Raw genomic sequence first — 12,860 nt, forward strand, 5'->3', positions numbered from 1 at the left:
CTAAAACAAGGCCCGACAAGGACCAGCCCAAAGCTCAGAGACGAAGGCACTGGCTGGTTAGGGGAATGAAACGTCCAAGGTCCAGACCTGAGGTCTGAACCTGGTTGTGCACGGTCCATCCGTCCACTGACCACTAAAGACCGATCCAAGCCAGACCGAGTCCATGAGTCAATGCAAAAAAATCCAAAATGGGGCTAAAATATTTGTGGTTATTTCCACTAGGTTTGCACAACAAAATGGGTGTTAAGGTTAGGTGTTGTGTGGTGCAGTACATCTTTGAAAAAACTCGACATCTGTATGGATGGAGGAAATCGTTCTAAACCCCCAAGAGAGTAATCAGTAATTTAACTATACACAACTCAACATCGTTTTGGATGGAGGAATACGTTTCTGTGACTTCAAGAGATCTCAACATCGTCTGGATGGAGAAAACAATTTTTGGAACCTTCTAGAAAATTTCTGTGGCTCTCTACATCATACACCACACTGATGGAGGCCTTAAAGTGGACTGTTCAAGCCTTATCGCGACGTTTCGGAATTTATTTTCCTTCTTCAGGCTAGCTCGAACACAAAATGAAAGGTTCCAGTCACTCAGTCTTATTTATACTGTTTCTGAGGGGGCGTGTCTGCACACACACACGTTCTAACACTAAATATCGGCACTTTTTGGTGCGTCATGATCCATTTTGGTGTGGTTTACCATTTTGTTGTACTGATATTTCACATCAACTCACTAAAACAAGGCCCGACAAGGACCAGCCCAAAGCTCAGAGACGAAGGCACTGGCTGGTTAGGGGAATGAAACGTCCAAGGTCCAGACCTGAGGTCTGAACCTGGTTGTGCACGGTCCATCCGTCCACTGACCACTAAAGACCGATCCAAGCCAGACCGAGTCCATGAGTCAATGCAAAAAAATCCAAAATGGGGCTAAAATATTTGTGGTTATTTCCACTAGGTTTGCACAACAAAATGGGTGTTAAGGTTAGGTGTTGTGTGGTGCAGTACATCTTTGAAAAAACTCGACATCTGTATGGATGGAGGAAATCGTTCTAAACCCCCAAGAGAGTAATCAGTAATTTAACTATACACAACTCAACATCGTTTTGGATGGAGGAATACGTTTCTGTGACTTCAAGAGATCTCAACATCGTCTGGATGGAGAAAACAATTTTTGGAACCTTCTAGAAAATTTCTGTGGCTCTCTACATCATACACCACACTGATGGAGGCCTTAAAGTGGACTGTTCAAGCCTTATCGCGACGTTTCGGAATTTATTTTCCTTCTTCAGGCTAGCTCGAACACAAAATGAAAGGTTCCAGTCACTCAGTCTTATTTATACTGTTTCTGAGGGGGCGTGTCTGCACACACACACGTTCTAACACTAAATATCGGCACTTTTTGGTGCGTCATGATCCATTTTGGTGTGGTTTACCATTTTGTTGTACTGATATTTCACATCAACTCACTAAAACAAGGCCCGACAAGGACCAGCCCAAAGCTCAGAGACGAAGGCACTGGCTGGTTAGGGGAATGAAACGTCCAAGGTCCAGACCTGAGGTCTGAACCTGGTTGTGCACGGTCCATCCGTCCACTGACCACTAAAGACCGATCCAAGCCAGACCGAGTCCATGAGTCAATGCAAAAAAATCCAAAATGGGGCTAAAATATTTGTGGTTATTTCCACTAGGTTTGCACAACAAAATGGGTGTTAAGGTTAGGTGTTGTGTGGTGCAGTACATCTTTGAAAAAACTCGACATCTGTATGGATGGAGGAAATCGTTCTAAACCCCCAAGAGAGTAATCAGTAATTTAACTATACACAACTCAACATCGTTTTGGATGGAGGAATACGTTTCTGTGACTTCAAGAGATCTCAACATCGTCTGGATGGAGAAAACAATTTTTGGAACCTTCTAGAAAATTTCTGTGGCTCTCTACATCATACACCACACTGATGGAGGCCTTAAAGTGGACTGTTCAAGCCTTATCGCGACGTTTCGGAATTTATTTTCCTTCTTCAGGCTAGCTCGAACACAAAATGAAAGGTTCCAGTCACTCAGTCTTATTTATACTGTTTCTGAGGGGGCGTGTCTGCACACACACACGTTCTAACACTAAATATCGGCACTTTTTGGTGCGTCATGATCCATTTTGGTGTGGTTTACCATTTTGTTGTACTGATATTTCACATCAACTCACTAAAACAAGGCCCGACAAGGACCAGCCCAAAGCTCAGAGACGAAGGCACTGGCTGGTTAGGGGAATGAAACGTCCAAGGTCCAGACCTGAGGTCTGAACCTGGTTGTGCACGGTCCATCCGTCCACTGACCACTAAAGACCGATCCAAGCCAGACCGAGTCCATGAGTCAATGCAAAAAAATCCAAAATGGGGCTAAAATATTTGTGGTTATTTCCACTAGGTTTGCACAACAAAATGGGTGTTAAGGTTAGGTGTTGTGTGGTGCAGTACATCTTTGAAAAAACTCGACATCTGTATGGATGGAGGAAATCGTTCTAAACCCCCAAGAGAGTAATCAGTAATTTAACTATACACAACTCAACATCGTTTTGGATGGAGGAATACGTTTCTGTGACTTCAAGAGATCTCAACATCGTCTGGATGGAGAAAACAATTTTTGGAACCTTCTAGAAAATTTCTGTGGCTCTCTACATCATACACCACACTGATGGAGGCCTTAAAGTGGACTGTTCAAGCCTTATCGCGACGTTTCGGAATTTATTTTCCTTCTTCAGGCTAGCTCGAACACAAAATGAAAGGTTCCAGTCACTCAGTCTTATTTATACTGTTTCTGAGGGGGCGTGTCTGCACACACACACGTTCTAACACTAAATATCGGCACTTTTTGGTGCGTCATGATCCATTTTGGTGTGGTTTACCATTTTGTTGTACTGATATTTCACATCAACTCACTAAAACAAGGCCCGACAAGGACCAGCCCAAAGCTCAGAGACGAAGGCACTGGCTGGTTAGGGGAATGAAACGTCCAAGGTCCAGACCTGAGGTCTGAACCTGGTTGTGCACGGTCCATCCGTCCACTGACCACTAAAGACCGATCCAAGCCAGACCGAGTCCATGAGTCAATGCAAAAAAATCCAAAATGGGGCTAAAATATTTGTGGTTATTTCCACTAGGTTTGCACAACAAAATGGGTGTTAAGGTTAGGTGTTGTGTGGTGCAGTACATCTTTGAAAAAACTCGACATCTGTATGGATGGAGGAAATCGTTCTAAACCCCCAAGAGAGTAATCAGTAATTTAACTATACACAACTCAACATCGTTTTGGATGGAGGAATACGTTTCTGTGACTTCAAGAGATCTCAACATCGTCTGGATGGAGAAAACAATTTTTGGAACCTTCTAGAAAATTTCTGTGGCTCTCTACATCATACACCACACTGATGGAGGCCTTAAAGTGGACTGTTCAAGCCTTATCGCGACGTTTCGGAATTTATTTTCCTTCTTCAGGCTAGCTCGAACACAAAATGAAAGGTTCCAGTCACTCAGTCTTATTTATACTGTTTCTGAGGGGGCGTGTCTGCACACACACACGTTCTAACACTAAATATCGGCACTTTTTGGTGCGTCATGATCCATTTTGGTGTGGTTTACCATTTTGTTGTACTGATATTTCACATCAACTCACTAAAACAAGGCCCGACAAGGACCAGCCCAAAGCTCAGAGACGAAGGCACTGGCTGGTTAGGGGAATGAAACGTCCAAGGTCCAGACCTGAGGTCTGAACCTGGTTGTGCACGGTCCATCCGTCCACTGACCACTAAAGACCGATCCAAGCCAGACCGAGTCCATGAGTCAATGCAAAAAAATCCAAAATGGGGCTAAAATATTTGTGGTTATTTCCACTAGGTTTGCACAACAAAATGGGTGTTAAGGTTAGGTGTTGTGTGGTGCAGTACATCTTTGAAAAAACTCGACATCTGTATGGATGGAGGAAATCGTTCTAAACCCCCAAGAGAGTAATCAGTAATTTAACTATACACAACTCAACATCGTTTTGGATGGAGGAATACGTTTCTGTGACTTCAAGAGATCTCAACATCGTCTGGATGGAGAAAACAATTTTTGGAACCTTCTAGAAAATTTCTGTGGCTCTCTACATCATACACCACACTGATGGAGGCCTTAAAGTGGACTGTTCAAGCCTTATCGCGACGTTTCGGAATTTATTTTCCTTCTTCAGGCTAGCTCGAACACAAAATGAAAGGTTCCAGTCACTCAGTCTTATTTATACTGTTTCTGAGGGGGCGTGTCTGCACACACACACACGTTCTAACACTAAATATCGGCACTTTTTGGTGCGTCATGATCCATTTTGGTGTGGTTTACCATTTTGTTGTACTGATATTTCACATCAACTCACTAAAACAAGGCCCGACAAGGACCAGCCCAAAGCTCAGAGACGAAGGCACTGGCTGGTTAGGGGAATGAAACGTCCAAGGTCCAGACCTGAGGTCTGAACCTGGTTGTGCACGGTCCATCCGTCCACTGACCACTAAAGACCGATCCAAGCCAGACCGAGTCCATGAGTCAATGCAAAAAAATCCAAAATGGGGCTAAAATATTTGTGGTTATTTCCACTAGGTTTGCACAACAAAATGGGTGTTAAGGTTAGGTGTTGTGTGGTGCAGTACATCTTTGAAAAAACTCGACATCTGTATGGATGGAGGAAATCGTTCTAAACCCCCAAGAGAGTAATCAGTAATTTAACTATACACAACTCAACATCGTTTTGGATGGAGGAATACGTTTCTGTGACTTCAAGAGATCTCAACATCGTCTGGATGGAGAAAACAATTTTTGGAACCTTCTAGAAAATTTCTGTGGCTCTCTACATCATACACCACACTGATGGAGGCCTTAAAGTGGACTGTTCAAGCCTTATCGCGACGTTTCGGAATTTATTTTCCTTCTTCAGGCTAGCTCGAACACAAAATGAAAGGTTCCAGTCACTCAGTCTTATTTATACTGTTTCTGAGGGGGCGTGTCTGCACACACACACGTTCTAACACTAAATATCGGCACTTTTTGGTGCGTCATGATCCATTTTGGTGTGGTTTACCATTTTGTTGTACTGATATTTCACATCAACTCACTAAAACAAGGCCCGACAAGGACCAGCCCAAAGCTCAGAGACGAAGGCACTGGCTGGTTAGGGGAATGAAACGTCCAAGGTCCAGACCTGAGGTCTGAACCTGGTTGTGCACGGTCCATCCGTCCACTGACCACTAAAGACCGATCCAAGCCAGACCGAGTCCATGAGTCAATGCAAAAAAATCCAAAATGGGGCTAAAATATTTGTGGTTATTTCCACTAGGTTTGCACAACAAAATGGGTGTTAAGGTTAGGTGTTGTGTGGTGCAGTACATCTTTGAAAAAACTCGACATCTGTATGGATGGAGGAAATCGTTCTAAACCCCCAAGAGAGTAATCAGTAATTTAACTATACACAACTCAACATCGTTTTGGATGGAGGAATACGTTTCTGTGACTTCAAGAGATCTCAACATCGTCTGGATGGAGAAAACAATTTTTGGAACCTTCTAGAAAATTTCTGTGGCTCTCTACATCATACACCACACTGATGGAGGCCTTAAAGTGGACTGTTCAAGCCTTATCGCGACGTTTCGGAATTTATTTTCCTTCTTCAGGCTAGCTCGAACACAAAATGAAAGGTTCCAGTCACTCAGTCTTATTTATACTGTTTCTGAGGGGGCGTGTCTGCACACACACACGTTCTAACACTAAATATCGGCACTTTTTGGTGCGTCATGATCCATTTTGGTGTGGTTTACCATTTTGTTGTACTGATATTTCACATCAACTCACTAAAACAAGGCCCGACAAGGACCAGCCCAAAGCTCAGAGACGAAGGCACTGGCTGGTTAGGGGAATGAAACGTCCAAGGTCCAGACCTGAGGTCTGAACCTGGTTGTGCACGGTCCATCCGTCCACTGACCACTAAAGACCGATCCAAGCCAGACCGAGTCCATGAGTCAATGCAAAAAAATCCAAAATGGGGCTAAAATATTTGTGGTTATTTCCACTAGGTTTGCACAACAAAATGGGTGTTAAGGTTAGGTGTTGTGTGGTGCAGTACATCTTTGAAAAAACTCGACATCTGTATGGATGGAGGAAATCGTTCTAAACCCCCAAGAGAGTAATCAGTAATTTAACTATACACAACTCAACATCGTTTTGGATGGAGGAATACGTTAGGGTTAGGGTTAGGGTTAGGGTTAGGGTTAGGATAGAGAGTTAGGGTTAGGGTTAGGGTTAGAGTTAGGGTTAGAGTTAGAGTTAGGGTTAGGGTTAGGTTAGGTTAGGTTAGGTTAGGGTTTAGGGTTAGGTTAGAGTTAGGGTTAGGTTAGGTTAGGGTTAGGGTTAGGGTTAGGGTTAGAGTTAGAGAGTTAGGGTTAGGTTAGAGTTAGAGTTAGAGTTAGAGTTAGAGTTAGGTTAGAGTTAGGGTTAGAGTTAGGGTTAGGGTTAGGGTTAGAGTTAGGTATATAGATAAAAACGAGTTTCACCCTCATTAATTCCACCCTCGTTAGCATATGCGATCTGATTGGCCAAAGCTTACCTGTCCGTATCTTTTGAAGCGTAGGTCCGATGTGCACATAACTGGTATCGTTGGATTCAGAAGGCGGCCTTCTTTCAGGTAGCGTGGATCTATGGAAGAAAGGATGTCGTTTTCAAATCCAATGTGACCGTACATCAGTCTAAAGCGTGACAAAAAGGAAGCCAGTCATCGATAAAAACAAGAAATACATCCAAACGAAATAACCCGTGAAATCATTTGTCTTTTTAGGAACAAGGTATCACTAGCCTGAATAAAAATAGTTTTCCAGCCAGTTCGTGTGCGTCTGTGTGTTTTGACTGCATATGCGTGTGAGTGTGCACACGTGCGTGTGAGTGTGCACAGGAGTGTATGTGTGTGTTTGTGAAAGAGAGAGAGAGTGCATCATTAAAATTAGACTGGAAAGATGTCTTTGAGTGAAGTCATCCGCTCAAGAGCTCCGCCTGGAGTGTCAAATCCTGCTAAAATATTGGAATCCTAATCAGTTTTTTACACATGGCTATTCACAGTTTTATCCAGGAGAGGGCGACCGAGAAGCCAAGGGTTATATCCTGGAGAATATGATATTAGTTTTATGATATTTCTGTACAGAATTTGATGAAGCGTCTGGTTGATAAAGGTTTACAGAGTCTAGGGACTGGCACGTTTAAAAACGGTGGGGCCAGGGGTCAGTGGGTTATGGTCAGTGGGGCTAAGGCTAGCAGTTTTGTTTGGGGCTAAGGCTAGCAGTTTTGAGGGTTAAGGTTTAGGGGCTAGTTTGGGGTCAGTTGCAGCTAGGTATATAGATAAAAACGAGTTTCACCCTCATTAATTCCACCCTCGTTAGCATATGCGATCTGATTGGCCAAAGCTTACCTGTCCGTATCTTTTGAAGCGTAGGTCCGATGTGCACATAACTGGTATCGTTGGATTCAGAAGGCGGCCTTCTTTCAGGTAGCGTGGATCTATGGAAGAAAGGATGTCGTTTTCAAATCCAATGTGACCGTACATCAGTCTAAAGCGTGACAAAAAGGAAGCCAGTCATCGATAAAAACAAGAAATACATCCAAACGAAATAACCCGTGAAATCATTTGTCTTTTTAGGAACAAGGTATCACTAGCCTGAATAAAAATAGTTTTCCAGCCAGTTCGTGTGCGTCTGTGTGTTTTGACTGCATATGCGTGTGAGTGTGCACACGTGCGTGTGAGTGTGCACAGGAGTGTATGTGTGTGTTTGTGAAAGAGAGAGAGAGTGCATCATTAAAATTAGACTGGAAAGATGTCTTTGAGTGAAGTCATCCGCTCAAGAGCTCCGCCTGGAGTGTCAAATCCTGCTAAAATATTGGAATCCTAATCAGTTTTTTACACATGGCTATTCACAGTTTTATCCAGGAGAGGGCGACCGAGAAGCCAAGGGTTATATCCTGGAGAATATGATATTAGTTTTATGATATTTCTGTACAGAATTTGATGAAGCGTCTGGTTGATAAAGGTTTACAGAGTCTAGGGACTGGCACGTTTAAAAACGGTGGGGCCAGGGGTCAGTGGGTTACGGTCAGTGGGGCTAAGGCTAGCAGTTTTGTTTGGGGCTAAGGCTAGCAGTTTTGAGGGTTAAGGTTTAGGGGCTAGTTTGGGGTCAGTTGCAGCTAGGTATATAGATAAAAACGAGTTTCACCCTCATTAATTCCACCCTCGTTAGCATATGCGATCTGATTGGCCAAAGCTTACCTGTCCGTATCTTTTGAAGCGTAGGTCCGATGTGCACATAACTGGTATCGTTGGATTCAGAAGGCGGCCTTCTTTCAGGTAGCGTGGATCTATGGAAGAAAGGATGTCGTTTTCAAATCCAATGTGACCGTACATCAGTCTAAAGCGTGACAAAAAGGAAGCCAGTCATCGATAAAAACAAGAAATACATCCAAACGAAATAACCCGTGAAATCATTTGTCTTTTTAGGAACAAGGTATCACTAGCCTGAATAAAAATAGTTTTCCAGCCAGTTCGTGTGCGTCTGTGTGTTTTGACTGCATATGCGTGTGAGTGTGCACACGTGCGTGTGAGTGTGCACAGGAGTGTATGTGTGTGTTTGTGAAAGAGAGAGAGAGTGCATCATTAAAATTAGACTGGAAAGATGTCTTTGAGTGAAGTCATCCGCTCAAGAGCTCCGCCTGGAGTGTCAAATCCTGCTAAAATATTGGAATCCTAATCAGTTTTTTACACATGGCTATTCACAGTTTTATCCAGGAGAGGGCGACCGAGAAGCCAAGGGTTATATCCTGGAGAATATGATATTAGTTTTATGATATTTCTGTACAGAATTTGATGAAGCGTCTGGTTGATAAAGGTTTACAGAGTCTAGGGACTGGCACGTTTAAAAACGGTGGGGCCAGGGGTCAGTGGGTTACGGTCAGTGGGGCTAAGGCTAGCAGTTTTGTTTGGGGCTAAGGCTAGCAGTTTTGAGGGTTAAGGTTTAGGGGCTAGTTTGGGGTCAGTTGCAGCTAGGTATATAGATAAAAACGAGTTTCACCCTCATTAATTCCACCCTCGTTAGCATATGCGATCTGATTGGCCAAAGCTTACCTGTCCGTATCTTTTGAAGCGTAGGTCCGATGTGCACATAACTGGTATCGTTGGATTCAGAAGGCGGCCTTCTTTCAGGTAGCGTGGATCTATGGAAGAAAGGATGTCGTTTTCAAATCCAATGTGACCGTACATCAGTCTAAAGCGTGACAAAAAGGAAGCCAGTCATCGATAAAAACAAGAAATACATCCAAACGAAATAACCCGTCAAATCATTTGTCTTTTTAGGAACAAGGTATCACTAGCCTGAATAAAAATAGTTTTCCAGCCAGTTCGTGTGCGTCTGTGTGTTTTGACTGCATATGCGTGTGAGTGTGCACACGTGCGTGTGAGTGTGCACAGGAGTGTACGTGTGTGTTTGTGAAAGAGAGAGAGAGTGCATCATTAAAATTAGACTGGAAAGATGTCTTTGAGTGAAGTCATCCGCTCAAGAGCTCCGCCTGGAGTGTCAAATCCTGCTAAAATATTGGAATCCTAATCAGTTTTTTACACATGGCTATTCACAGTTTTATCCAGGAGAGGGCGACCGAGAAGCCAAGGGTTATATCCTGGAGAATATGATATTAGTTTTATGATATTTCTGTACAGAATTTGATGAAGCGTCTGGTTGATAAAGGTTTACAGAGTCTAGGGACTGGCACGTTTAAAAACGGTGGGGCCAGGGGTCAGTGGGTTACGGTCAGTGGGGCTAAGGCTAGCAGTTTTGTTTGGGGCTAAGGCTAGCAGTTTTGAGGGTTAAGGTTTAGGGGCTAGTTTGGGGTCAGTTGCAGCTAGGTATATAGATAAAAACGAGTTTCACCCTCATTAATTCCACCCTCGTTAGCATATGCGATCTGATTGGCCAAAGCTTACCTGTCCGTATCTTTTGAAGCGTAGGTCCGATGTGCACATAACTGGTATCGTTGGATTCAGAAGGCGGCCTTCTTTCAGGTAGCGTGGATCTATGGAAGAAAGGATGTCGTTTTCAAATCCAATGTGACCGTACATCAGTCTAAAGCGTGACAAAAAGGAAGCCAGTCATCGATAAAAACAAGAAATACATCCAAACGAAATAACCCGTGAAATCATTTGTCTTTTTAGGAACAAGGTATCACTAGCCTGAATAAAAATAGTTTTCCAGCCAGTTCGTGTGCGTCTGTGTGTTTTGACTGCATATGCGTGTGAGTGTGCACACGTGCGTGTGAGTGTGCACAGGAGTGTACGTGTGTGTTTGTGAAAGAGAGAGAGAGTGCATCATTAAAATTAGACTGGAAAGATGTCTTTGAGTGAAGTCATCCGCTCAAGAGCTCCGCCTGGAGTGTCAAATCCTGCTAAAATATTGGAATCCTAATCAGTTTTTTACACATGGCTATTCACAGTTTTATCCAGGAGAGGGCGACCGAGAAGCCAAGGGTTATATCCTGGAGAATATGATATTAGTTTTATGATATTTCTGTACAGAATTTGATGAAGCGTCTGGTTGATAAAGGTTTACAGAGTCTAGGGACTGGCACGTTTAAAAACGGTGGGGCCAGGGGTCAGTGGGTTATGGTCAGTGGGGCTAAGGCTAGCAGTTTTGTTTGGGGCTAAGGCTAGCAGTTTTGAGGGTTAAGGTTTAGGGGCTAGTTTGGGGTCAGTTGCAGCTAGGTATATAGATAAAAACGAGTTTCACCCTCATTAATTCCACCCTCGTTAGCATATGCGATCTGATTGGCCAAAGCTTACCTGTCCGTATCTTTTGAAGCGTAGGTCCGATGTGCACATAACTGGTATCGTTGGATTCAGAAGGCGGCCTTCTTTCAGGTAGCGTGGATCTATGGAAGAAAGGATGTCGTTTTCAAATCCAATGTGACCGTACATCAGTCTAAAGCGTGACAAAAAGGAAGCCAGTCATCGATAAAAACAAGAAATACATCCAAACGAAATAACCCGTGAAATCATTTGTCTTTTTAGGAACAAGGTATCACTAGCCTGAATAAAAATAGTTTTCCAGCCAGTTCGTGTGCGTCTGTGTGTTTTGACTGCATATGCGTGTGAGTGTGCACACGTGCGTGTGAGTGTGCACAGGAGTGTATGTGTGTGTTTGTGAAAGAGAGAGAGAGTGCATCATTAAAATTAGACTGGAAAGATGTCTTTGAGTGAAGTCATCCGCTCAAGAGCTCCGCCTGGAGTGTCAAATCCTGCTAAAATATTGGAATCCTAATCAGTTTTTTACACATGGCTATTCACAGTTTTATCCAGGAGAGGGCGACCGAGAAGCCAAGGGTTATATCCTGGAGAATATGATATTAGTTTTATGATATTTCTGTACAGAATTTGATGAAGCGTCTGGTTGATAAAGGTTTACAGAGTCTAGGGACTGGCACGTTTAAAAACGGTGGGGCCAGGGGTCAGTGGGTTATGGTCAGTGGGGCTAAGGCTAGCAGTTTTGTTTGGGGCTAAGGCTAGCAGTTTTGAGGGTTAAGGTTTAGGGGCTAGTTTGGGGTCAGTTGCAGCTAGGTATATAGATAAAAACGAGTTTCACCCTCATTAATTCCACCCTCGTTAGCATATGCGATCTGATTGGCCAAAGCTTACCTGTCCGTATCTTTTGAAGCGTAGGTCCGATGTGCACATAACTGGTATCGTTGGATTCAGAAGGCGGCCTTCTTTCAGGTAGCGTGGATCTATGGAAGAAAGGATGTCGTTTTCAAATCCAATGTGACCGTACATCAGTCTAAAGCGTGACAAAAAGGAAGCCAGTCATCGATAAAAACAAGAAATACATCCAAACGAAATAACCCGTGAAATCATTTGTCTTTTTAGGAACAAGGTATCACTAGCCTGAATAAAAATAGTTTTCCAGCCAGTTCGTGTGCGTCTGTGTGTTTTGACTGCATATGCGTGTGAGTGTGCACACGTGCGTGTGAGTGTGCACAGGAGTGTATGTGTGTGTTTGTGAAAGAGAGAGAGAGTGCATCATTAAAATTAGACTGGAAAGATGTCTTTGAGTGAAGTCATCCGCTCAAGAGCTCCGCCTGGAGTGTCAAATCCTGCTAAAATATTGGAATCCTAATCAGTTTTTTACACATGGCTATTCACAGTTTTATCCAGGAGAGGGCGACCGAGAAGCCAAGGGTTATATCCTGGAGAATATGATATTAGTTTTATGATATTTCTGTACAGAATTTGATGAAGCGTCTGGTTGATAAAGGTTTACAGAGTCTAGGGACTGGCACGTTTAAAAACGGTGGGGCCAGGGGTCAGTGGGTTACGGTCAGTGGGGCTAAGGCTAGCAGTTTTGTTTGGGGCTAAGGCTAGCAGTTTTGAGGGTTAAGGTTTAGGGGCTAGTTTGGGGTCAGTTGCAGCTAGGTATATAGATAAAAACGAGTTTCACCCTCATTAATTCCACCCTCGTTAGCATATGCGATCTGATTGGCCAAAGCTTACCTGTCCGTATCTTTTGAAGCGTAGGTCCGATGTGCACATAACTGGTATCGTTGGATTCAGAAGGCGGCCTTCTTTCAGGTAGCGTGGATCTATGGAAGAAAGGATGTCGTTTTCAAATCCAATGTGACCGTACATCAGTCTAAAGCGTGACAAAAAGGAAGCCAGTCATCGATAAAAACAAGAAATACATCCAAACGAAATAACCCGTGAAATCATTTGTCTTTTTAGGAACAAGGTATCACTAGCCTGAATAAAAATAGTTTTCCAGCCAGTTCGTG

General features: G+C 43.4%; 1 long non-coding RNA gene across 9 annotated transcripts in view; it reads right to left on the reverse strand.

Moving 5' to 3' along the window:
- Positions 1 to 6,508: 6,508 nt before the first annotated feature.
- Positions 6,509 to 12,860, reverse strand: part of LOC127957345 (uncharacterized) — a 7,982-nt gene continuing 1,630 nt past the window's right edge. For 2 of the 9 annotated variants that reach the window (XR_008153769.1, XR_008153768.1), the window contains 8 exons: positions 12,583 to 12,671; positions 11,731 to 11,819; positions 10,879 to 10,967; positions 10,027 to 10,115; positions 9,175 to 9,263; positions 8,323 to 8,411; positions 7,471 to 7,559; positions 6,509 to 6,707 (listed from right to left, as the gene is read on the reverse strand). This is a non-coding gene — a long non-coding RNA (uncharacterized LOC127957345). The remainder of the gene's footprint in view (positions 6,708 to 7,470; positions 7,560 to 8,322; positions 8,412 to 9,174; positions 9,264 to 10,026; positions 10,116 to 10,878; positions 10,968 to 11,730; positions 11,820 to 12,582; positions 12,672 to 12,860) is intronic. The other 7 variants (XR_008153771.1, XR_008153772.1, XR_008153773.1 and 4 more) reach the window with 7 other exon arrangements.

Source organism: Carassius gibelio, chromosome B5 (assembly GCF_023724105.1).
Source record: "Carassius gibelio isolate Cgi1373 ecotype wild population from Czech Republic chromosome B5, carGib1.2-hapl.c, whole genome shotgun sequence".
Classification (NCBI taxonomy): Eukaryota; Metazoa; Chordata; class Actinopteri; order Cypriniformes; family Cyprinidae; genus Carassius; species Carassius gibelio.